The sequence below is a fragment of the Sinohyriopsis cumingii genome, chromosome 14 (genome assembly GCF_028554795.1).
Source record: "Sinohyriopsis cumingii isolate HCF-2022 chromosome 14, ASM2855479v2, whole genome shotgun sequence".
Classification (NCBI taxonomy): Eukaryota; Metazoa; Mollusca; class Bivalvia; order Unionida; family Unionidae; genus Sinohyriopsis; species Sinohyriopsis cumingii.
This window is the reverse complement of record NC_142974.1, coordinates 70,135,138-70,162,509: the sequence shown is the minus strand read 5'-3', so window position 1 is coordinate 70,162,509 and position 27,372 is coordinate 70,135,138. Positions and strand designations below refer to the sequence as shown.

General features: G+C 39.0%; 1 pseudogene; it reads right to left on the bottom strand.

Annotated features, from left to right (window-relative positions):
• Positions 1–2,623: 2,623 nt before the first annotated feature.
• LOC149784090 (uncharacterized) lies at positions 2,624–26,572 on the bottom strand (annotated as a pseudogene).
• Positions 26,573–27,372: the final 800 nt, after the last annotated feature.

Here is a 27,372-nt window from a genome sequence, read left to right as displayed (position 1 = left end):
AAGTTAATACTTGCCGTTCATGCCACGCTTGACAAAATTCAATTCACTTTTTGAAAAAATCAATTACTTTTTTTTTGTGTGTTACACCTTGGTTTCTCTGGCGCCGAGCAAAATTTCTCAGATTTCTCAACTGCATGAGCTTTACGTAGTCAACATTTTGGGTCTCCAGCCACCTTATGGCAATATAAAAATATTTGATTGCTTCCTGTGCAGAGGGGGGAGGTGGTGCAACATCTGCGTCTGCATCACTCTTAACACTTGTGTACTCCAGTTAGAATCGTCTTCTGCTGCAAATTTGTTCGTTATAGAATTAATTATTGTTTCATCTGATATGTATTCGGCTGTGGGGCAATCATTTTCAGCACAAATCCACTCCTCCATATCATCAACAGAAACGCCCATGTCAGGACCATGAGTCTGTACGAATTTCTCCTAAACAGCCTCGGCATTAATAGCATCAGTTTCACTGAAACCTTCGAAGTCACTATCATCGTCGCTGTCTCTGTTACTGTTTTGCTTTACGTCAAAGGCAGCTCCAAGACCCTTAATCCAGCACCCCATGTCTCTTGTAATCGATTTTTTTTAATGCAGCAAACACTTCCCCAAGTTGTTGATCAAAACAAAGCCGGCATGTAATTAGGTTCTCACAGAAGTACTCACGGGTTTCGATGTGACGGTCGATTGACTCTTTTCATGTTTTCAATGAACAAAATATGTTGTGATTATAATGTTTACACTGAAACGGAATTAAAGGATTAGAACGTGACTTTCACACAGGAAGACGTTTAATTGGTGTTTATTTAATTCTCTGTTGCCGCCTGTTAGCATTTACCAGAAGTTTTCATTGATCGCTATTTCACCAGACTGTTTATTTACAGTATACTGACAACTATTTATCATAAAAACTTACATAATATATGATATCTTGAAACAGAGGTCTCGCTAGGGTTTTACAACTGGGTCTTTCTGCCTCTGAATTCAATCACTAAATATCAGTACATTTTCTCACCCGGCCGTCAGTCAAAGCCTTTGAACTAGCCGCCTAGCTATTGCATCATGTTCTTTTTTTTATGTACTCTTATAAAATGGCAATATGTATGTACATCAAAGAGTCTTTCAGTCAATGAATTCTGTCATTGTAAATATCAGCACAGTTAACTGATCAACACATTTTCCCACAAAGCTGGTGGCTGAAACAGGACCGGCAAATCTTTGAATTTTCCCGCGTACATATTGCATGCGTACGGAGGACTCCCGCCTCAGTGATTTTCTGCGTCCCAGATCAAAAATTGGCGTCCAAATACGCGTAATTAAGCGTTTTCGAGATATCTGAAATTAATTCTTATTTAAGAACTTGCAAATTTCAAAATATGGATTATATTTTTACGGGCATTAATCACCATGTTCGATGATAAAACGATCAATGTATCAAGGTTTAATTATCAATTCTTATCGTAATTTTTGATGTTCAGCATATTTTAAAGATATTTTAAATACATTTTCTCTAGAAAAAATCGGGAGCCAAGACAGACACCGCGTTATAAGCGGGATCGCGAGTTATCCGGGCGCGAGTTATCGAGGGAGCGGTGTACTTCCTATTTGTTGTTGTTTCTCTAACACATAATAGCTTTTTTTTTTAAATGTTGAACTTTATACTATAAAAAAGATCAAAATCGGTTTAGTTTGCTTAAAATCTCTTGCCATTTATTGGCATTGTTACTTTGAATTTTATCAAATAGCTATAAATCTGACATAATTACTCTACTGAACTGCTGACATAAACAGTCGAAAGTAATGTATTTCATTTATCTAATCCGATGGATAAACATGACATTTTTCAAAGCTGTGCACAGAATAGGCCGACATATCGTGAGTCATGAAAACACGGGGGAGGTCCAAAATTAATAATATTTTGAAGAGAATATTATGGGGACAATTGCCTATTTTCAAATGGCAAGCATTGCAGTATTTTGTTTAAGTTAATTCGAATTCGGTTTGCGTTTCGATTCAAGTTTGAAAATTTACACATTTAATGTTAGTTATCCCCAAAATAGTGTCATCGTCTCGATCTTTTTCACGCTTGAGTGACTCTTTACTTTCATTCATCGAGCTGAATGAAGGGCGAGGAATGAAAATTGTAATTAACAATAAAGAGATATAAAAACTGTTTTCAGATATTTATTTTCGAAATATTAAGTATGTATTTGCATGTTTACCTCAACACACATCACTAATCAAAATTACATCTCATGACAGGGTAGAAGTGTCAAATCATGATGTGCAAAAGTTTACTTCTAAAGAGTAACTATCTATGATTCTTTTCTTTTTTAAAATGAAATGAAGTAAAACATCAGCTACTAATATACGAACTTGAAATACAAATATACATAGTATCTCTACTGAAGCATAATTTTTGCAACTCGGTGATGGTCTTTTGCAATAAAGGAGTTCATGGTGCTAAGATGGATATATATATATATATATATATATATATATATATATATATATATATATATATATATATATATATACACTCATACTCATTAATGGACAATGCACTAGGCATGTGAATATAAAAAAGAAAGCAATAATACTACTCAGTCCAGCTTTACTGTTGCCATGTCTAACATGGGCCATACAATCTGGCACAGCATTTAAGCATGCTGTTCGTTCTGATTTGGTGGTTTCCATACTTCTCCCATAACTTGATAAGGCGACCCTGAACTTTTGTTGGCTGTTTCTTTTGATGTTGTCTTATCTTGCCCTCTTGAAACAGACGAACTATAGATCCAGTTTCTCTGGCTTCCTTATAAAGTAAAGTTATGAGGAGATATAAAGGCAAATTTCCCTTTCTTGCTCTCCTGATCAGACGATTATGTCACCTTCCACATCATTACTGGTTCAGCTGCTTCTCCCATAAACTGACCAAGAGTCAACAGTCCATATGTCATTGTGAATCCAGTTGTCTTCCACATATCTTAGGAATGACAGCACATTCATTGCCTCTGGATCAACTTTTCTTTGTAACTTTGAAAATAACGGTGGTATGCCGTCTGCTGGTAATAAGGGGAGCGCGAAACCCTTTCTCAGCAGTTTATAAATACCGTCGTGTTCCTGATAAATCCACTAAAATATGAAAAGAAAATACAATTATTTGTGCAGAAAATTTGATAGGGTTGTGATGAACAGAATTATACATTTTCTTTACAGAATTAAGATTTTGACTTCTCAAGATATTGAACTTCCGATGTATGTATTATTTATAAGTGATTTTCAGCATTTCGAAAATTGTTTTGAACTAGCTATCCAAAGTCTAAAGACATCGGAACTAGACTAATGAATATTAACATCGCAGCTCAAAGGAGTGAACTGAAAGTTGTTTACCTGCAATCCCAATTCCTGAACCTTTCTCCAAAGGGCCTGTCCAAAATGAAATGCACAGCCATATATTTGCGGGTATCCAAAAGCTGCTCTGGGCCCTTGCCAAATACCCTTTTCGAAGTCAACAACAAAAGACTTGACTTTCGCTTCAGGCAATAGGTCTTTGATTGGCTGACAAATCTGAAAATGGAAGGGGTAAAAGTAAAACTATACATGGACATAATGATTTTTTAGTTTCGTTTAGTGTCTTTTATTTGCTCTTAAAGTGCCACAACAGTGTATCTACATTTATTCGGTTTATTTCTTGGTAAAAGAGATTATATATTCAAAATACGAATGAAAAGTCCGATTGAAAATTTTTCAGTAATAACTGCGTGGGAGCCTACCTAATATCGCGCTTGCACCTGTTTACGATCATAACCGAAGGCAACCGCCGACAACTTTCGATATTAAGTGAAAACAAAGCGTGACGTCACATTATGAACACTTGTTGTAAACAAAGGCTCAGTTGGTATCGTCAACCAAATTAATCCGTACCAGTTTGAACCCTATATTTCCAGTACCGAACAATCCGAAGTTGCAGATGAAGATGACAAAGAAGAAAGACAAGATAGATTGACGGACAATTCATGGTAATTGTTTTCTGAATATGTCTACGGCCTAAGTTACGGTAAATATATGTATCCGACGATATTGACAGTCTCCTGTTCCTTTACAAATTTGGATTTTTTCTCACCTGTAATAAAGGCTGCACAAGTGTGTAGCATTTCATGGGTAGAGACGTATCTATACGTTGATAAGTAAAAGGTACATCGGATCACAGTTGTAAGCTTTGAAAACCTGTGAACAAGTTTATATGATTACTACTGAAATAGGCAGGATATTACCCTCATGACATTAAAATTGAATTCATATTCTGTACTCTGTATTATAAGTTAAAATTTCGAATTTCTCATGTATGCTAATAGTTGATTTTGATAAACTATGAAATAAACCTTTTTTGTCTGTGGTAAGCATCTTCTTGCAACTTCTATTTTCTTTCATATCTAATTTAATTTTACAGTGCTGTACTAAACGTTTTATCTGTTCCTGACTTTAGTCAGTTTGTGTCATTGTACTGTGCTATTGATGTGTTCATAAATATGGGATTAAATTTGACAAGCACAGCACAATGCATTAAAGAAGAAACTCTATTTTATGTGTAAATGTGGACATTGTTTGGTAATGCCTACAGCAAGGGAATGTGTATGTTGTTGTGACATAGAGAAGGTCACAAGTATCCGCAATGAATACCAGGGGATACAGTGTATAGCACACCATCCAGGGTGCAGTTTGTCTCGACATCCATGTTTTAAAAGTTGCATACTCCCAGTATAGACAACAATTTAGAGAACATCCAGAACAAGGAAATGAGTAAGTAAAATATCGGAGTAATTTTTCATGTTCTTTTGTTTTCATAAATTTTGCTTTCATGATCTATGCATGACAGCAAAGTATTGGGGTTGTGAATACAGTAAATAAATAAACCACTCTTTCAAGTCATTTTATGACATCTTCTTGGATTGAACCCATGTTCTGGAGGCCTACACTGTCTAACCTTTATACCAGTGATACTGATGAATCATGCCAAAAAACAACACATATACATGTACAAATATTGTTTTATTTCATTTTTTGTGTTGCAAAATAAGATGGCCATATATATATATATATATATATATATATATATATATATATATATATATATGTATGTATGTATGTAAGTATGTATGTATGTATGCATCCGCAGATTATACTAGAATCATTTAACTTTATTGATATACAAAATAATGATAAATCACACTGGGTCACTACTAATACTATCTACTAAAACTTTTGATTTCCAAATGTTATCTAATGCACAGAGCATATTTTATTTCAACTCAATTTTCAAATTAGTTTTTCAGAAGACATCGGTATACAGCATATAGACAATTTGCTCTGTGGTGTTGGCACTTCTTGGACAAGGAAGTGAGGGTCATCATTCTATAATGTGTTCTTCAGAGGATCCGTACTGCCTTTCCTGATCAAAACCTGAACTACACTGGCTTTCATGAGGCTGACAGCAATTAAACCTGTAGGAAGATTTTGAGTAACAATATCCTTGTCAGGCCTCTCATACAGACTACATAATGGTGGAGATACATCTACCATAAATTTTAATCCTTCATCATTCATGTGAGACACCTGTCCAATTGTGAATGCTGTTTTCATCAGACATTTGACATAATCTGCAAATTAAATTTAATATGCATTGTATTGTACAAGCTAAAAACTGCAACCTTTTGTTGAAGTTAATACATGAATTAAAAGTATTTGTCTTTACAGTTGTTTGCATATTTTTATTATTTTACCACAGGGAAAATTCATGGCCTTTAAAATTAAAGGAGTGTCAACTTTAACAAATATTTTGCCTTTACTGTTTGAATTTAATAATTTAAAAAAATAATATAGGTACATACACTTGGTACAACATTATTTATATTTATAAGTGATATATGCCTTTATGTTCATTAATTACTAAAGTATATTCTTGCCATATGTTGAGTCGACAAGTATTTTCCTGACAGTGTATCCTCCTTTCTTGTACTTTGGATACAGTATTTTATATCTGGCTCTCACATCCTTAGTGCATGCTTTCTCTTTGGCTGTTTTCGTTAAAATGCAATGCAGCTAGCTTAAGTATATTTCAAAGTAAATAAAGATGCAAAATACAGTATATCATTCTATCAGAATACAGATAATTTATTTTTATAGATACTTTATTTGCAAACATTCCAAAACACTAAAAACTGTTATACAATTTTACATTGTAGGATATCAAAAGATCAGATCTTGATATCTATGATTTAATTTGAATATGAATATACTGGGCTATAAATAAAACACTGAAAAGCCTGAATCAGAATTTTTGTGTGTGCAATAATTTAAGCTTTACCTTCAAAGCATTCCATAATAGGAGAAACCAGTCATCTTTGGTGCAAAAATAGTTGATCACAGAGTTGTATCCCTGAAGCTTGTTGTCCAGATGACAGCATTGGTACATATTTTTTTCATTTGTCTGCTGTCAGAATCTCTTCAAGCTTGTCAAATACTTTAGATCCTATAAGTTATAAAATATATTCACCATAGCTTGGTTTTATGCTATCTTGCATGAAAATTAAAGTGTGCACTAACAAAAATGTATCTAAATTCAATAAATTACTAGACCAATACAGTTAAATCAAAGTCACATACCTATATGACATGTGCTCCATAAGATGCTTTTGTATACCATATATCATTGATCAATAATAAATAAATCTACTAACTGAAAAACTTGATGGACTTAAATGATTGTTACCAAGATACGACTGAAAAATTGTTGAACATGACAACACCACTGAAAAAAAAATCATAACACAATATTGTAAAATTTCTACTACATTTTGTGTTATTCAGATTTTTATTCATTGCGGATGGGAATAAACCTCGTCACGCTTGTAAATATCTATATGTAATCTGATTCACACGTTTGTCCGACAATGAAAAATATATGTAGGCCTTCTAAATCTACCAGCAGAAAGATTTTTCTATTCACATGGTCAAATAAAGTTGAAGGCAACATGAAAATTGTGACTATTTATCCACTGTTTATATCTAAGTCCTTGACTGATTAGATATTTAATGCATTTGTTTTGAAAACTATGAAAAAACGTTCTATAGGGTAGAAATGGAAATGTTGCAGTGACTGATCTGTTGAATATTATATATATAATATGGTACATGTCATTAAAAACTCACCCTTGCAACTTCTCTCTTTGAATAGCCCCTTCTTACTTTCTTTGGTGGTGACACTTAACAAGTTACTAACTCTGATGGTGACAACATTTCAAGCCTACACAGTTGATGCTTTGGTGTTGAAGTTTCTGATACATTTGCAGTTACCTTGGCTTGGTTGTCAGTTTCCTTCACTCAGTGGAATGACGGAGCAGCAGCATCACTGAGTTTGACTTTCTTTTGGTACCCTACCCATATGCTCTACATCAAATTTATACCTAAATGGGAAGCATTCTAGTGTGAACTGAAAGGAGTAGAGCCTAGAGGGCAGAAAACTCAGTCGGACCATCCCAGTTTGCTCTTTTGATTGTTACAAAATCTGTTCACCTGCGACGAAGTGCTGGTCTTTCAGAAAGGAATGCATGGAAAACCCATCAGCATTTGAATTCCAACAATTTGCTGTAACACACCTGACCCCGCTGCCCTTGCTTGTACCTCCACCATCTCCTCTTGGCATGACTGTGATGATAAAACTTTTCAAACTAGCTAATATGGAACGGAACAAGTGCTTTGTTTATGTTTCGATAGAAACGGAAGTAATGTGCGTGTTCAAAATATGACGTCAGGTGATCTACACACTCCGGAAATTACCGAGCGATAAAATTGGTCCTATGTGTATTATTTTCGAAAACACACCTGAGCGTATTTCTCAGTTATTATGGCGAATTTTTTCATCGGGTTTATTTATACCGCTTCCAGACTTGATTTTCTATTCAAATAATATTGAATTGCATTTACTTTATATGCACTGGTATGACACTTTAAGTTTTCAACTTTTTCCAATATATTAGACGAATAATGCAAGAATATCTGCCGATTGAGAATCGCATGTTAAAGGCACAATAATTAATTTAATTACTGATTTTCTAAATCGCATTTGGATCTGGACGTGTATATTTAGGCTAAATACATTGCAAATTTATGTTCTGTGCTAAAATACTGTTCATTATTTTACACATTATGCTATTAAAGTAATTTTCATGATCTTCTCTCATCCTCAGTACACACACAATTTTTTGTGATGTTTCTTCTTCTTTCCCGACAAGATGCAAAACACAGCGGTATCTGTTTCAAGTCATCACCGAATCTCACAAATCCATGTATTGATAGCAGTTGATAAAAAGGCTTCTTTACTACTTTGATTGTGCCATCAATATAACAGGTTTTGGCCATTCCGAGTAGATCCAACTGCTTGTTCGTGGCAAAGGTCAGGTGAGGCTTCCTGTCAAGGACGACATCAAATCTTAAGAACGGTTCACTGATGGTCAAGTTCAGAAATCCCTCGTCAATCTGGAATGTGTGTATATATATATATATATATATATATATATATATATATATATATATATATATATAGAGAGAGAGAGAGAGAGAGAGAGAGAGAGAGAGAGAGAGAGAGAGTTATATGTATATATGTATGTATGTATGTAAGGACGAATTGATGACGAAATTGCTTTCATTATTGGCAGAGTATAATTGTTAAAAACTGCTTAGTTAATATAGCAGAAAGCTTGGAAGACGATGATCAACACAGTCTCGTTTAATGTACATTATAAAGCGACACTTCTGGATTTAGCAAACATTAATTATAAGTAAATGGATTGTAAGTAAATGGCTTACAATTTAACAAATATATACTGTTGATAACATATTGATAGAATAGACCCAGTATTTACATAGATTAATCATGTTTGTGAAAAATGCTTCGTTTGTGATTTTTACGGCTACTAACAACCCATAAGGGGCAGTATGACTATGGCTCTGATGACTTGGCAAAAAGTCTGCTTCTGTCTGTCGCACGGTTGCAGGCATTGCGTATTCTTCCCACGCACGCTACAACGCCATTTGATGTTTCCATTCATCAGCTCACGCTTATCAACAAAACTATATCCAGCACTAGATATTAACCTTCTTTTTCCTCAAGTGGATCATGTGGCTACTACTTCAGTGGTTCTACGATCTTCAGAATCCACTGTTACTTCACCATAAGCAGTTTCATTCATAACTGACCTGAAGAAAGGAGAAAAATCGTGATATGTGTAATTTAAAAAAAGAACAATATTTTACGTGAAAAAAATATGTACATTTATCAGTCTGTTTGTAAATTATTGAGTAATTTTCCCCAATTAACAAGACGTTCTAAACATAATACATCCTGTTCATTGTTGTTTCTCTTCCACATAATAGGTTAATCTTTATAAAATGTCCAACTTTACTAACGTTTTTACAAGATCGATTAAGTTTGCTTAATATCTCATGCCATTTCTTGTAATTTTTAAGTTGAGTTATGTAAAACTAGCTATAAACCTGACCGAGCTACTCGATTGAACTGCTGTCAGACACAGTCCAAAGTAACGTATTTCATTTCTCTAGCCCGATGGATAAACATTACATAATTTCAAAGCTGTGCGCAGAAAAGTCTGACATATCGCGGGTCAAGAAAACACGGGGATGGTATCCGGACATCCAAAATTAATATTATTTTCAACAGAATATTCTGGCGACAATTGCCTCTTTTCAAATGGTAAGCATTGCAATATTTTATTTTCGTCAGTCGATCGAATTCGGTACGCGTTTTGCTCCAGTATTGGTGACGGAAACCTTAGGTGCGCAGAAATGCCCGACAGCATTGTACTTGTGCAACTATTCAATGAGTTTAGAAATCCCTTGACCTACATACTCGTGCCTTATATAATCTTTGCAGAGGTAAGTAAATCAACTCCAGATGATTAACATTATTCTAAATTAAATGAAAGGCAGCACAATTTGTGAGAAAAATGACACTACTTAGATTGTTAACTTTAATTGTATTGTTAATAAACAAGTTATTTTTTTTTCTGAATACAAAAACTGAGAAGTTGCTAGGTACATAATTTTATGTATTACTATTTAAATGACAATACTGTTTTTCTTACACATCTACAACCAGTCTTAAAATGGTTGCATTATGATGTGGACATTAATGATAATTAATTTAAATTTTAAAAAAAATACTATAATTATAACTGCAATAATACGTAATCATATTGTCATAGTGAAGCTTTTGAAATATGCACTGTAATGTACATGTATGATGTATGTAATCAACTTATAAGACATTAGTATGATGAATATATGATCTATAAAAAAACTACATTAAAATCGCTTTATTTATTGCAGGTCACTATGAGGTTACCAAAGATAGGTTAAAAGAACCTGATGAGAAATATATTTGCAAACAAGTGAAGGATGGCTGGGTATATTTTTAGCCATTTACAAAATTATATAAAAGTAGAAAATCATTTATTGTTTTTAAAATTGTCATCTTCGACAAAAGGATATAAACATTATATCATGAATTAGTTATCAATTATGCTACTATTATAATATTTATCTAAAACAACTACTATTATACATTGTACGGAAGAAAAACATATTTTCCATAGTTTTTATGGCAGGTTTAATAAGTCATGATATATTATTTTCAAATGAACTAGTTTATTTACCATAGCTGAATTTTCAATCATTATTTTTGTTAGTAAGTGTCATTAAAAATATGCACAGTTCTTGTGTTATAAAGAATAAATAAAATAAATATAATTTTACCAAATATTTCAATAAAGATAATTTACTATTAACAATCTATGAATCTAATAAACATACATACATACATGTATGTGTCAATTGCATTTCTTAATAATTATTCACAGGTTGAGATTATCAAATAGAAAATTAGAGCACACCCAGCTCCAGTGGCAACAATTTTGCCAGTTTTGGTTGACTCCAAAGAGGTATGTTTCATGTTATTTTAGTCTGAGTTATTTTTTTTGCTAAATTGTAATAATAGATTGTTATTGTATTTCTTAAAAGCAAAATGTAAATTTTCATTATAAGTTTTATTAAGTTAATAACATTTCGATACACATTTAAATATAATATCCTTTTCAATTAAATGATCATCTTGTTTAAAACTTAAAATAAATTTATAATAATTGAAATGAAATTAATGTTTTAATGCAATTTTTACAGGTGTCAAATATAGACGATTTTGATGTGCAAAAAGGTATATACATACACATATATGACACTTGGTAGAAATCGCTTTAGGGCTGGTCACTGGTGATAGCGGTAGCTGAGGCTGTGTGGAAATTGCAGTGGAAGAAGATGAAAACATAAACGAAATTATTGGGTAAGAATGTACTTAGTTTACGAATTTTTGAAAGCATAATTAAAATTGTAAATTTGAAATAGTAACAATAAGATCATTTTGCATTATTCAATAGTTAGTTGTTTTTTTGTTTGTGTTTTGGACACATTATCTTGATGTCATTTGACATTTAAGGTATTAAAAATATAATGCAAAATGATTATGGGAATATTTGTCTAATTATTATAATTACAATCCTTATTTATTCTGCGCAAAAGTCCAGTCAATTGCATGTTATTGTGGATGAACATTATCAGGTAGATTGTCCAACAATGAGGTTGCATACAAAATAAATCTTCCATTCCTTGCTTATCACATGTTTTTCCAAACAAGAGCAATTTGGGAATAAAAAACCTCAGATACGGTAATCATTTTAGATGGTATGTGGAACAAAATATAATTAATCTATAGATGTAAGCTCTATGCTGTATGAAAGCCATAATGGGGATGGTCAGTTACACGTATACGTAATATATAATGATATAAATCAATATCTTTCTAGGTCCAATGATTATTTAAATAAATTATGCCACTTAAATATGCTGCAGAAATGAAAATAGTGACCGGCAGCTAGATGATGTAACACTTCATTACTGTATGCGACAATAAGCGACATAATAAGTGTATTTTGTTTCAGGAAAATACATGTTTTGGTTTATGCTGATCACCGATTAAACTGGTCGAGCTTTGGATTTTAAGGATGAGCAAGTCACTTTTGTCTACATTTACAGCACGTATAACTTGCTGAAGACATGTTTAGTGTGCAAGACGCATTTTTCTTAATGTCACCATAGGTTTCAACACCGGAGCTACCTAACGAAAGGCCGATGTCTACATATCTCCTAAACTCTGTCCTTTCTTTCGAACGACCCCTCGGTAAAGTGGATAGATGACTAACGTGTCTTTAGATAATCGTTTTCGAAAATGGAGTTTCACATTGACTTTCCCATTGGTGAATGCAATTTTTTGTCCCAGATCTCCTTTTACAGCAATGTTGACAGTGTCAAAATACGACTTGCTGACGGCTGGCGGAGTGATCAAGTGATAGGTCCACTTTTGAGTTTGTACGTTTTGTGTTTTTATTTTATAATTTACATGGGTATTCAAATACCTTTGCATTTGCTCGTCATGAACTACGACCGCAAAAAAAAAAAAAAAATGATTTGACTTGTGTCGGTTGAATGATTTCCACCAAAGCCTCTTCCCAATGGACTTCATGATCGAACTGGAGGGCCTAAGGTAATTTGACCTATTAGCAACATAACGCATTGTTGGGAAACACCTCCATGGAACTGTCACTGGTTATCGTCAAGTAATTTTCTTTTATTGTTGTTCATAATTCCAGAGCTCTTCTGTCCGAGGGGTCACTTGAAGTCAGACGAGTGTCTCCGCCAAAAATGTGGTTGTTGTTGGTGTGGTGACTGACACTGGGAACAAGATTTCCGTATTTCCCGTTAGTGGAGTATTTCAGGGACGATTGGGAAGAAGGTATCCGATGAAACTGCTTAATAAAATGGTCCACAATTGTTTGTCTCTTTCTTGCAAACTCAAATTGGCAATGACAACACAGATGACACAATGCACTACAAAGTTTTGGCAGAAAAAGACGATTTGTGTTTTAGGCACACGTTCTTCACCCCAACCATACAAGGGGTGCTTTTGTAGATCTTGCAGAGAAGAACTCGGTGAAGGACTGGTCACTGGTGGTAGCGGTAGCTGAGGCTGTGTGGAAAGACATGGTGGTCACTTATTATTATAGTCAATGACTTGATAAGTGTCGATCCAAGAATCAAAACTGGGTGGATATCCTTTCCAACGCATTTTGACTTCTTTGACATGGCATTTTTCCTCTTTTCAGGTTCTTCCTTTTGAGAATGTTTTGATGTCGTACACGTCGTTTTCCTTTTTGATCACACGTTGTAACTCGGGTAAGTAAAACTTTTCTTTTAACACTTCCTTGTTCATGTGTTCCAATTTATAGACGTTAGGATGACGGCCAAGCACTCGTCCAGTGACAAGGAATAATTCGGTGGTCCAGTTTGGTAAGTAACCTTTGTCGAACATGCGTTTGGTTTTGCCAATGCGCACCCAATCTCATACGGCCAACACTCCACATTTCATGGGTACAACCACTGTTGGGGACGTCCCAAACAGACGTTAAGTAACTATTACTTCATTGTCGGGATTCACTTTTTGGGGGTGGGGTGGGCGGGCACGACCAATGCTTCAATGGTAAGTTTGGCTGTTCGCTTGAACCAGGTGGGGTAAGGTGTCAATGTACTTGACAGTGTGGTGATGCATAAAGTATATACATGTGCGTTCTTTCAAGGTGCGTTGAAAACGTTCCACGATGATATAATTAGGTTTCGGGATTATTGGAAAGCTTGGTTCAGAAATTCGGTGCCTTTGTCTGCTTGCCATCGAAGAGGGTGCCGACCACTTTATTTCAACGCCAGTTTTAGTCCTCGCACCAACTCACTGTTTGATTTGGATGTCGATGGCACGACCCAGGAAAATTTGGAAAAGACGTCGGTGATAGAAAACAAATATTTGTAGCCACGAATGTAGTCGGCCAAATGAGAGACCTCGGCTAAATCGGCTTGCCATTGATGATCGATACCCTCCACTCGAATGCGACTTCTGGACAATTTGCATAAATCGGGTTTGTGTAAAGTGAAGGTGGCTTGTTCTTGCAACTTTCTTTGCACTTGAGGTAAACACAGACTTTTCAGTCGAGTTTTGGCAGCACGATACAATTATTGAACTCCTCCGTAACTTGCAGGATAGAAAGGATCGTAGTAAATGATGCCTAGCACCTTCTGCATTTTAATAAGTCACCCACTCTTCGTTGATGCTGCTTTGGATGGGGAGAAAGGTGGTTTAGAAAAGGATTTACGTGGCCGATGGGCCACGAGAGTAGAAGTCGAAGGTAGTGGTTGAGGTGGTAAAGAATGACTTTGGTCTTCTTGTCATTTTTCTCTACTGATTTCCCTTCTTTCTTTTTCACTTCTGTCGAAGGAGGAGTGGACATCATCTTTGTAATCGAAGCTTTCATTTCGTCCCGTTGGGGTGTGGGAGAAGGGGTCAACAAGGACGCTGCCATCCAAGTAGGAATGAGAGCTGCTGACGGTGTTTGAAGGACTTCTCGTATCTCTTCTTCCTCATGCTTTCTTGGGGTTGCGTCAGTCTTGACCGTTGAGGGTAGTGGTGGTGGTGGTGTGGGTGATGAACTTTTCCTCAAGGCCTTAAAATCTTTCAGTGTGGGTAGAGCTGTTTCGTCTAAAGATTTATGGTGAAAGAGTTGCACTGGTTGCATGAGTTAACCGTACTTTCGCGATCTTTTTGTTTCGGAAAAATCGTGGCGATCCATCAACGACTGCAGTTCGTGTTGTAACTGGGACATCTCGGTCAAATTCGGATTGGGAGGCAAATAGAGGGTTCGATGTTTTTGCCAACGATGGTATTCTATCCATCGTTTGTAAGGCACTAAAGATAGTTTTCGTCCTTCCATGCGATCACAAAAATCACGTCTGAGATGTTTGGACTCCAGCATCTTCCCAATACTCCTTTCAGCAGGAGTCCTAACAACAGAGGAAAAATTTCTCGCGTTGTACCAACATCTTCTAATTTTGACGAATGGGGACTTATTTTGAACAATTTAGCGAAAAACTTCACGATGCTTCGCTAAGCATTGTTTATGGTGTTTAAACAAAGGTACCACACCTTTCAAGACGTTCAAACAACATTCACACACGGTATCGATAACATCTTTGGGGACAGTTTTAATGAGGTTTTCTCGCATGGGTGGTGAAGCTTTAAACAGAACAGACAACATATCCCCATGTTTGACTAAGCCAGGAGGCAGTCCTTTCCTTTTCTTTCCTTTAAGTTTAGAAGAAGGATTATCTTTGGGCTGGCATCGTTGGGTCTTCAGGAGAACTAAACACTGATGCTTATGCTTTGTCTCAGGCCTTTTTAATATTGGAACGCATCGCCACTGATTGTCTTTACGTCTTATCATCTTGATGACAAGCTTCACGTGTCGTGGAAGGGTTAAAAATGGACTAAATCGGGACAGTTCTTGCTTGGACAAATCCAGTAAACTCTGTATCATACCCGATCTCTCCTTGACTTTGATTTTGGGAGCAGGTACTTTGTGAGCAGGTAACAGTGCAGCTAAAGAGGAGGAGAGTGTCACCGCTGGAGGAGAAGTTCTTGGAGACGTTGGTTTCCATTGTTTCATCACCGGAGGAAGAACGGGTGTCAAATTGGGTTGCGCTGGCATCACCAGTATCGAAGAGGTCGAAGAGACTGGAGCTAATGGAGACGCGGTCAGTCTCGCGGCAGGTAATGGTTTGCGAATGTAAGGTTGCGTCCTGGTCGAAGCTCATCTGCGGGTAGAAGCTGTTTTCTGAGGAGTTTTATGTTCTTGGATTGGGTTCTGGTCTTGACAATGTTGCTGTTTCTGTTCTTTGGGCATCATTTGTCATTTTTGGGAGTGGCTTTTTTCTTGGGGAGAACTTTGGGGGCATTAGTATCCCATTTTAAGAGGGAACGAATGATGACGCCTCCTAGAGTACCGAGCCGTCTAGGTTTGAAAATAATTTGATTTTTATGTTTGAGTGTCGATACGAGGATCGGTCAGTTGTATCAAGGCTACTTTGTTTCTGTCAAAAAACGTTTGGTTTGATGAGGAATCTGTATGATGCCTTGCAGTAGTTGACTTGCTGTCGCCGTAAGCCATCGTAAGACTTCTTGGAAACTGGCGTCTAAGGCACGATCTTGCATTTGTGGATTTTTTCATGACTCATGCCATACAAGGTACGAATCAATTTGACGGAAAGATGAGACTGAAACGACGTCATGTTGACACTGTATGATACAGCTTCAAAGTGTCTGAGGTTTTTATAGCTTTTTCGGTTAAGTCGACGACGGTACGTGTACAGGACAGCTTCTCCGTCTTGATACCAGTGGTGAAACAAATGGATACGAAATCGCAAATAATCGGTGTGTGTGTGTATTTTAAATCCACGAGTAGGTTGGCACGTGGGGATTGAGTGGCATCGTCATGAGTCAGCCAAGGCGTTCCTAACTGTTTGGTTAAGACTTGCACTTGCTATTTATCTGTAGGACTTTTAAACAAGACCATGTAATGAGCATTGAGACTGATGGTGTGATGGGCTTTACTTTGTTGAAACAAATTTTGAGTAATGGAAATGACACTGGCATTACGATGCTGCCCTTTGCGCCTAATCTACAATTTAATTCCTTCTTCGTCTTTTCCTTACATATTATCGAACATGACCAGACGGGATTAACTGGGGTCAGACACAATTCCATGGTCTTTGCTACGGCTATCTTCCACAAACACGATGGAATCGCCTTGACTTTCTCGCAAAAGGATGTACGCCTATTGCCACTCTTTGTAACTCCACACGATCCATTGAGGTGGACGATCGATCAGAGGATGTTTATGTGCGATCAAAAGTTTGAAAATGTGGTTTTGCCTGAACCGCTAGATCCAGAAATAAACATTGTTGTTGTTGTGGGGTTTAACGCCATTTTTCAGCACGATAGGCTATACATGGCGGCCAGTATTAATGGTGGAGGAAGAACCCGGAAAACCCCGGAAAGAACCATCAATCCACGAGAAGTTACTAGCAAGCTTTCTCACATGCCCACATTGGCTGAATCTTAGACTCGAACCGCCGCAGACAGAGGTGAGATGGCAGTGATCCGTAACGAAGAGCGCTTTAGACCACTCGGCCACTCGGGGCCCCTAGAAATAAACATGTTAAAGGGATGGCGAAGATACAAGGCCTCTCAACTGGCACGATCTAAGCGTTCGTCGATAACTTTGAAAATGGAGGAATAGGGAGTACAGGCAGCAGAGATAGCCATAGTGCAATGAATGTAACTTTTGACACGAAGACAGACAAGACAAGAAATTTTATCCTTTTTTACAAGTTTATTACAAGTTAATATGGAAAACACGAAAGACAAAATTACATAAAACCCAAATGGTTAAGTACAAAGATTAAATGCACATCAAAACGATCAAAGTGGAATATAAACAAGTCTCTCTACAACATACTTTTGGTAACCAAGATGTCCTAGGGACAGTGTGTAATGTTCTTACAGTCTCTACATCGCGTACGGTCACACAAGTATCCTGAAGGGAGTTCTTGTCCTCGTTGACGGGTTCTTCTAACATTGTCACTAACACAGGTTTAATAGTGACTTATTTCCTTGGATGTTTGAATGGAGGATCACAGCCTTTGAGCATAATGAACCATTTCTTTGGTCCAAGCCTCAAAACCCCAAAATTTGCCAGTCACGTACATCTGTCCAATGAGGGTGTAAGTCGCAAGCTACACACGCATCGTCATACACATCTTCGGTACCTAAAACTTGACGAATCTTTTTTTCTCGTAGTGGTAGATAAGTATCCAGATGAAAACGCAACGCTGTGAACAAAATGAGTCTCTCGTGGACATTTAAGTGAACCACTTTCATACTTTATTTGATGGTAAGTACTGTTCGTAAAGAGTCCACAAGGAATCTGCTTATAAACGAAATCCCAGAAAACAAGTCACTAAGACAACATCATTCGACGACCCCCAATTCAATGGAAACATTTCTTGTAATATGTGTTCATAATCGTCTACTGTCAGAATTGAGTCACTGATTTCCTTCCACGGAATCTCTTGTATCACTTCTGATAAAGGATGTAGTATGGTAGTCTGGTTTACACCCTCCATTGTCGGAGGAAATAAGTGTACTTTTCGCAAAAATTATGATTGCACTCCAGTAGCTAAACCAAATTTGTTAGTCCCTAGTTCATACACTACACATCGCAAATAATCTGGACACAAAATTCGATAGCGTAAAATATTTTGGTAATCCACTAACTCTTCCTCTAGTAGTCGTTGTAGCATGGCCAACATGTAACAAGTAGGATGAGTAGACACCAAAGTTGTCTTGTCCTCGTCCTGTTGAACAATGTCTGACAGTTGGGACGTTTTCAAATGAATCATTCCTATTATAGTATTCAAGTACCAGTGGTTTAAAGATCGGTGTCGCAACGGATGCAATTGTTCTTAACGTTTCGGTTGTATTTTGACCAGCTCTAGTTAAATGCATTCTCTCAACTCCACAGTCAAGCCACGGATATTGTCTTGAAAAGTGTCCATGATCATGATCATGTCAGTCAGTATCATTTTATTTGAAACCTTCCACTAGAGCGAAAGTAATGAACATATTATTTTCTGACCACTGGCGTTCAGAGTAATATTCAAGAATGTCAATAAAATCTTCAGGTGGAAACAGACCAAAGCGGAATAATAGGATGAATGAACACTTGATCCAGAATATATGATCCGTTTGTTGACTTCTTTCACCTTCGTCTTGTAAATTTCTAGACACAAAAATTATACATTCTGCGGTTGAGATTCTGCTCTGACAAGTCCCTGCTAAACTTTCTTGTAGATCTTCTCTTGTAGTTTGTTTGGTAATGTTTGTCACATAATTAGGCAAAGAAATAACTTGGTTTTTTCATAGAACTATTATTATGACCAATCTGGTTTTATTGTAGCTGATTGTGACTGTCGCTGTGATTGTGTCTGTCGCAGTGATTGTGTCTGTCGCTGTAATTGTGTCTGTCGCTGTGAAGTGTGACTGTGTCAATGTGACTGTGACTATGACTAGAGCTGTCTGAAGCTGTCTAAACTTGTTTAGAGCTGTCTGGAGTTTCCAGTATATTTAATGCTGCGTGCTGTCGATACGTATGCATGCACGTACGTATATCTGTGCCACGGACGTAGACGTAGCAAATTAAAAAAATGTGCTGTATGCTGTCTGTACGTGTGTACAAGTATGACTGTACACGTAGAGGATTCATAAAGGGTGCGAGCGGCCGATAAGAGCGTGGGCCAACCCAAGGATTCGCGCGACTGTACAAGGGGTCTAGAATCATACGTTTTGATCAATTGTTGTTCCATTGCATTTTTATATTCATAAGATTAGTTTGAATCTTAGTTGTGTTCATAAGATTATTTTGAATCTTAATAGAGTTCATATTCGAGATTATGTGAATCTCTCTTTTAGTGTAAAATACTGTTTGAAGCGTCTCTGCAGTCCATGAGGTTTCTTGGATCTGTACTTCATATTGATTTATTTTTTGGGTTTATTTTCAATGTGTGAATGTTGTGTAGAGTGATTTGAGTCAACCGTATGTTGAGAGCGTGAGAGAATCATTGCATTTTTACATCATATATTTTTATTTATTAATTCATTTCATAAATTTCCATCTTTCTCACATTGTGTTTGTCTTATTCATTTAGTCCAAAAACCCAATCGGTTTCTATTCTGCGACAATGCTTGAATATTATTATTTAATGGGGTTTAATAACTGGTCTCGTTGGTGTTCAGCGTTTGACTCGTAACCAATCTGGTTTCTTAAACGAAATTGTAAGTCACTTCAGTAACTCGGTCATACTAAAAGTAGGTAGTGACAATTCGGAGACCATCGAGCACATTCCAGGTATGCTGAATCCTGTTGTTCCGACTGGTGTAGTGACAGACCACAACTGAAGCACTTGAATTTATCCCCTTCGCACAAGTAGAAAATCCGGCTCTGGCTAATTCTTCGCGGATAGGTCCTCCCAGATATTGTGTCCATTTTCCTTATAACAATTGAAAACGATTTTCAAAGTCACATGATTCAAGCACACGCAAAGGGAACGAATATTCGTATTTCACAGGTTCCTGTTGATGAGGGCTTGATGATATCAACATGAGTTTGCTAAGTTTTGGATGACATTCGTAGGGTGATAGCTGCATGGTGTCACGTGAACGTGGCAATTGACGTTGAAAACCAGTAGAGTGTCTACGATCATGAATGTCATCACTTTCTATGGTAGGTGTAGTGCTAGTAGTTGTTGTGATAACAAAGTTCCCATAATGCTTTACTGCATCGCTCTCGTCGCAAGGCACAGCATCCCATTTCACTCGAGAATCACCGAACTTGAATGATGTCTGTCAAAACGATTCAACTTTCTCCCTTAGTCTTGTAGTGACAATGAACTGACGATCTTGGACGTTGTCCCTTTTTATATGCTGACCAATATCGACGTGACCATACGGGAGAGTAAAGTGATTAGCAAGTCGCACTCGCTTAAAGCACACAATTTGATAATGCTTTTCCAAGGGTCGACTGACGATTTGGTGAGTGGGTAAACGTACAATCTTTTTCGGTTCACAGGTGGTCACTTTAAAGTTTTCATCCTCTCCACACTGCAAGGCTTCCTTCAATACGCCAAAGTTCACCACTCGATTGTTGAGATAATTGAGAGTCCAATCCTTTTACTTTATACTCGGTGAGCACTTCTCCTTATGGGTCCCGGTATTCGTGTCCGTAATGTTTGGAACAGTCATTAGCAAAATTTAGAATCTTGTCGTCGGGGTGTTTGTCCGTCCAGGCTCCTAATCGGTCTCCTTCGATATCAGGGTGATTTTGACCCAGGCGATTGAGGTAGATGCAACTGTCCATGTCAAAGTACAGGACGCGATCTCCTAACAGTTCTGAAACTTCGTTCAATTTTAAGTGTGCATAGGCTGTCACGTAAGACGCAATGATGACACTTCCAAATTCGTAGACTTCTACAAAGTCCAGGTTTTCTTCGTAATTGACTAAGATCAATTCCCCATGAACGACGTCCACGTGTTTCGTGTATTTGGTTTTGTCATGAATTACCTAGAAGTAGCGGGAAGGTTCTATCAAATAATCCGTCTTGGGTAAACATGGCCGTTGTGTCATTTGGCCCCACAAGCAATTTAACATCACTTTACCAAACGATCGCCTGTCTTCATTTTTCTCGATGCGGTCTAAAGTGATGCCTTCCTGCTCCCAGTATTTATCTTTGAATTTCTTTTGGTCTTCGGGAATGTGATACCAGGGAGGATAGCCGCTGAATTCTTGTTTCAGTTTCAAAAAGGCATCTACGTAATCTGCAAAAATATCTTTCTGAATCTCGTCGCCCTTGTGGTATTGTTGTGTCTTGGGAAAGTGGTAAATTTCGTACACTTCTAACGGCTGGTATCCCAGGTCCAGAGCTTTGAACAATTCTACGCTGACACATGTTCCCATCAATGCGCGTTCTTCCTGAGTGGATTGACAAGAATGGTTTTGATTGCACGTTTTGGCACTTAATCAAACCTTCATATTCTCGAATGTAGTCTAGGTCAATGTATTCCGTCAGAAATTGCGGGTGACCTGTAGGAAAGCGACAATATTTGCACACGTACGGATACAATGAACACACGTACAAGTATCTGATTTCTTCTGAGTCCTCTTCGTTAGCGTGGTGGAGCAAACATGTGGCATTCGTCCCTCCTTCTTGTAAACTATCCATCGGGTTAAGTGGGCCCACCAGCTTGTAACTTTCCACGACGGGTTTAAACTCGGGATCGGTTTCTAATGGTGATCGAATTCGTGTTGCCACATTTCCACCACTTGGTATCCTTGCTGTACTAACTTCAAACGCCTCTGACAAGTGGCCTGGTACAAGTCTTCTAAAGTCCGTTGTAAAAAACTGAATGTAGTGCATCGTTTATGGTAACAAAGGGGACATCCGTGAAATAAGCAACCGTTAAATTCGTACACGATCTTGGGGTTTTCTAAGTCACAGCCATCCACTGAATACGTTCCGATGGTCTTTTCGTCTCCTCCGTTGCGGGCGTGCTAGATTCATTTATCTCCCTTGTCACGCAAGTAATGTAGCCAGCGTAGGGATTTGACTGAGTATTGACGTTAGACAAAGTTGGTCGTTTGAGGGCCGATGACTGACAGGGTGTTTTCTTGCACGAATCGTTGGCAGTACACTAAGGAACACACCTTGACTATGACGCAGACTTCTTTCAAAGGATCGATCTCTCCGTCTTCCATGAACAGTTCTCGAAATTTTCCACAGCGACATCGCAAAATGTCCACGTCGGAACGACAATACTTTAACATTTCTTCCTGAATGTCCAAGGGGTCCAATGCTTGAGCCTGATAACAACCTTCTCGTTGTTCGGTACGCATGATGTCGGCTCGCAATCGTGAGACTTGGGAAATGTGGTAGAAAGGTTTGTTGAATGGCTTGTGTATTTATAAAGTGCGGAAAATAACCTTTAGCCATTTCTGTCATTCCAAACGGTTTAGGCATTCGACTCAATGGCATGGCCAAGTAACTAGTCGCATCTTTAAACTGCACTTGTTCCACTTGCATGGAAATGATTTTGGGTCAGTTCAAAGTCACTTTCGGACGTTTGCTTCCTTTTCTGTATAGTCTCTCAAAAGAAACTGTCCGTTGTATCCCGAGAAATTGTGAGCCATCACTGTGGCATGGTGATGACAATCTCCATAACGTTCGATGTCCTCTTGGCTCCACGTTTCATCGATGGGGTCTAACATCCATCGGGCGAAATCGGCCAGCGTGTTAGGACCCCGAAAGACTTTTTCATGGCCTCCAGGAATCTTGCCGAAGTAAGGGCAATGACTAAAGATATGTTCTTGGATGAAATTCTCGCATGCTCGATGAGCCAAGCAGAAATTAGGACTGTGAATACCTGTCTCTTGCATGCATTCGAGATCAAAAATGATAAAATTCCCTTTCTTCTGGCCATCTTCCTTATCTTGTTGATTGGAAAGGTGTCTTTCACTGCAACATTCGTGTTCCAAGTCCACGATTTGGTGACAAATGTGACATCATTTTTTCCTGAAAATACGTGTGCCTTGGCATTATTGCTACGTATACATTGTCCACAAGTAGGGAACAATCTGAGGGGTTGACATGCATCTTCAGATGTTGTTGGTAACAGGTTGGGTGGTATCCCATGTAGGAGAAGGTAAACTCAGATTTCAAACCTTCGCTGCTTCCGACTATACCCTCTCATGGGAAATGCTAACGGTGTAAACCCCCAACAGAAAATCCAGAGACGGAGTCCTTAAGGCGACTTGGCATTGCTTTCATGTCATCTCGGCATCTCCTGCGACGCAGCTGGTGCCATGACGTAACGGCTTGCCCCTTCCCTTGGATCCATCAGCTGCGTGGAGAGGGGGGATCAGCTATATGGACAACGGTTGATTCTCCATATTACCCCGCCCAAGCTTGCGCCCTGGAGAGGACATTCCAGCTTCGATCCACAGCGTCGACATAACGCGTGAAGCAACAGTTTACTGGTTTTAAGTCAGTGCTCGATTGGCGCAGAGCCAGACGCCTTAGGCTTGCTCCTTTCGGTGGTAGAGACAAACATGTTTCACTTGACAGCTACTACCCGCCTGAAACTGGGCAGCCCCTGGGCAGTAAGGTGCTGTCCCGCCCCAGTTCGCCTGCCTTGCTGGGTGCGTAAGGCTTAAGGTACGTGAGGAACTGACAAGAGGACTGCAACCCTGCACCAATAAATAACAAACGAAAGCCTGCAAGGAAATTTCCAATCCTCATGCTAGGTACCTGAAATCTCTGGACCATGCTGAATGGACTTTCAGATGATCTCCAGACAATCAATGATGTTTGAAGGACTTCAGTCATCAACAACGAACTTGCAAGACTCCAGGTCAACATCGCCTCACTACAGGAGACACGACTACCAGATTCCGGATCCCTCGGAGAAAAGAACTACACGTTCATCTGGCATAGAAAGAGCACCGACGCAACCAGATAGGTTAGTGTTGGATTCGCTATCAGGAACACTCTGCTTTGGATGATAGAACCCTACCAACAAGGAAATAGAAGACTGTTATCGGTAAAACCTCCACACCACAACTAGGCCTGTCAACCTGATTAGCGTTTACGCTCCCACACTAAGCGCCTCCACAGATACCAAGGTTAATTTATACGATGAGTTAGACTCGCTCATCGCTAAATTTCCAATGAAAGAGACCTTGATTTTGCTGGGCGACTTCAATGCAAGGGTGGGTACCGAAGATGACTCTTGGCCTTCCTGTCTTACAACGACCTCACCGTCACCAATTCATTCTTTCAGACAGAACAACAGCATAAAATGTCTTGGAGGCATCCTCGGTCTACACACTGGCACCAGCTGCACTTGATCATTACAAGACGGTTGGCCATGAATGGTGTGCTTCTTACCTGTACCTTCCACAGCGCTGACTGAGACACCGACCACTCGCTGATGTGCTGAAAAATGAAGCTTCAGCCGAAGACGATCCGCCGCTCAAGGAAGAGGGTAAACCATGCATTGAAGTGAGCAAAATATCATATGCAGACAATTATGAGGAATTCACCTATGCTCTTTCCAAGACGTTTGATTCAACACCTCCCATCGGCAGTGCCAAACAAAGATGAGATCACATCAGAGACAATGTGTACAGCACAGCCACGCGGATTTTTGGTAAGCAGCATTCATAGAACAATGACTGGATTGAGGTTAACTCCGCCACGGTCATGCCATACATAGAAGAGCGTGGCAGTGCTCACCTGGAATACAAGCTATCCCCATGCCAGAAAAGACTACTGTCATACAGGTCTAGCAGAAGCAAAGTGCAGAGATTAGCAAGGCAGTGTGCCGATGAACACTGGCTTCAGCTCTGAAAGTGCATCCAGTTAGTATCAGATATCGGAAACATCAGAGGCACGAAAGATAGCATAAAGAAAGCAATGGATCCCACGAAGAACGTGACAGCATCATTGAAGTCTACCGCAGGCGATACCATCCAAAACAAGGGCAAGCAGATGGAGCGTTGGGTGGGAATACAACTCTGAACTGTACTCCAGGGAGAACCACGTGACCATGAATGCTCTCAACGCCATTGAAAACCTCCCTCTCATGGCCGAACCGGAAAAGAAACCTACTGTAGCCGAACTAAAGAAGGCCTTAAAGTAACTGTCTTTAGGTAAAGCCCCAAGAAGGATGGCATCACAGCAGAAGTCATCAAGTGCGGCTGAATCGTACTGCTCACACACCTGCACGACCTCCTCTGCCTTTAATGTGATGAAGTTGCAGTGCCTCATGACATGAGAGACGCCAGCATCGTAAACCTGTACAAAAACAAGGTCGACAGAAGCTACTGCAACAAGCGACAGAAGCAACTGTAACAACTACAGGGGCATATCGCTTCACAGCATAGTGCTTCAAGATTCTGCATGCATCATCCTGAAGAGACTGCAGACGCTTTCTCACAGAGTGTATCCAGATTCACAGTACGGGCTCCGCGCAGAGAGGTCCATAATCGACATGATCTTCTCCATCAGGCAACTGCAGAAGTAATTCAGAGAACAACACATATCCCTCTTCCTGGCTTTTATATACCTCACCAAGGCATTGATCTGGTCAGCAGAGACGGACTCTTCACAACCCTGGCGAAAATTGGATGCCGTCCAAAGATACTAAGCATGATCCAGTTTTCCATGAAGACATGAGAGACACAGTGCAGTACGTTGGCTCAACATCCGGCCCATTTGACATCCGTAGTGGAGTGAAACAGGGCTGCGTCCTTGCCCCCACGCTATTTGGCATATTCTTCACAGTACTGCTCAAGCAAGCCTTTGGGACTGTTCAACCTGGCACGACTTAAGGCAAAGAGCAAAGTGCGTAAAGCAACCATCAGACACATGCTATTCGCAGACGATACAGCTCTAGCCACCCACACAAAAGCTGAGCTGCAGCTTCTGGTGGACCGCTTTGCTAAAGCATGCAATGAGTTTGGGTTGACAATTCTCCTAAAGAAAACAAACGTGATGGTTCAGGACGCGGACCTCCCAAACATCATCATCAGCAACTACCTCGGTTCTACCATCACCAACAACATATCGCTCGATACTGAGTTCAACAAACGGATCAGAAAGGCATCAACAACTCTCTCCATAATGTCACAGAGAGTGTGGAACAACAGGATGATGACTCTGAACAGTAAGATCGCTGTGTACCGTGCCTGCGCGCTAAACACTCTCCTGTACTCCAGCGAAACCTGGACTCTGTACGCCTCACAAGGGAAAAGACATAGCGCCTTTCACATGCAATGCCTCCGACGCATACTCGGGATCACCTGAAGCGATAGAGTAACAAAACGAGGTGCTTGAACGTGCCACGTTTCCCAGCATGGTCATACTCCTCCGCCAACGTCTCATCAGATGCCTGGGTCATGTACGTCAGATGGATGACGACCAGATCCCCAAAGACATTCTTTATTCGAAACTAGCCTCTGGCAACAGGTCAATCGGACGACCACATCTCCGCTTCAAGGATATCTTCAAGCGCGACATGAAAGCCCTTGACATCGATCCCATCACCTGGGAAGAGTTTGCTCTAAACATGTCCAGCTGGCGACATGATCTGATCACTGGTCTGAAAGCTGGCGAGGACAAGCTACGCTTGCCAGCTGATGAAACAAGATCACAAATAAAGAAGAAGCAGCTCCAACCAACACCAGACGTAACCTACAAGTGCTGCTAGTGGAGCAAGGACTGCCATTCCCGTGTTGGGCTTCATAGCCACAGCAGACGCTGCACAACCATGAACGGAGAAATCTCTCATTGGAGCACTTCCATCGTCTCTCGAGACTAACGGATGTCAATACATCATTCTCAACAGCGTTAATATTTGTGAAGACCCGTTCAGTGATCTAGTGTCAAATGAAAAGTAACTACTCACACAGTTACATTTATGCAGCAACTTCATACTTTAAATCTTAGGCAATGGCTACCCGTGGTGTCAGCACATTTATCTTTATATAAAAAAGAAGTCGTTTTGATTTTAGTATGTCCTCTGCAGGAATAACATGTTATATCTTTTTCATCAGCGTTAATACTTAACAAGACCTTTTAGGTTATCTAATGTGAAATTAAATGTGCAGTTGTTAAATGTAGCGTTGCTGGAAAAAAAACGGCCATATGTTTTATTTGGTTGCAGTTGAGTGCTAGAGTGCTGGAAAGAACTAATGTCTA